Here is a 657-nt window from a genome sequence, read left to right on the forward strand (position 1 = left end):
AGGAAGAGATGACAAAATGGCGGCCATGGCTGAGGGGGGTGAACTCCCCTCAACCAGGCCCTGGGATGTGGGGCAAGGGGGGGAAAACCTGCACCCCACAACCTCAACCAGGATTTCACCAGCCAAGGATGCCAGGAAAGGGTAAGGCAGGCAACTTTGGGGCGTAAAAGTTGTTTTTGGGGAGCAGTGGTGCGAGGGGGGGGGGCCTGAGGTGCTCTGCAGGCTTAGGGGGGGCTTATTTGGTGTCACAGAGGGACGTGGGGTGCCCTGTAGGGGATGGGGAAGGCTGGGAGGTGGAAATGGGGTGTTCTGTATGATCAGAGGTACTCTAAATAAGTGGGTGCCCTAAATAATGGGGGAGCACCCTCTTCTCTGATTGCCTCCCCCCTGCCCCATAAGCTGAGCCCCTTTTTGGGGTTTATTGAGCCCCTTTTGGGGTTGACTGAGCCCCTCTGGGAGCTGAGTGTTGCCTCAGCTGGAAAAATAAGGTGTTCCCCTCAAACTGGGGGGTTTGTGAGTGTGTTATCTCACATTTTGCCCCCCTCAAGGTGATGGGGGGAGCCCCCTAAAATCTCCACGGGGATTTGGGGTGCCCTTCTCCTTCCCCCCAAGCCTCCACCATCCAACCTCCTCATTTACAGACCCCCAGATCCCCCC

This window comes from Calidris pugnax, unplaced genomic scaffold, assembly GCF_001431845.1.
Source record: "Calidris pugnax isolate Ruff unplaced genomic scaffold, ASM143184v1 scaffold1970, whole genome shotgun sequence".
NCBI lineage: Eukaryota > Metazoa > Chordata > Aves > Charadriiformes > Scolopacidae > Calidris > Calidris pugnax.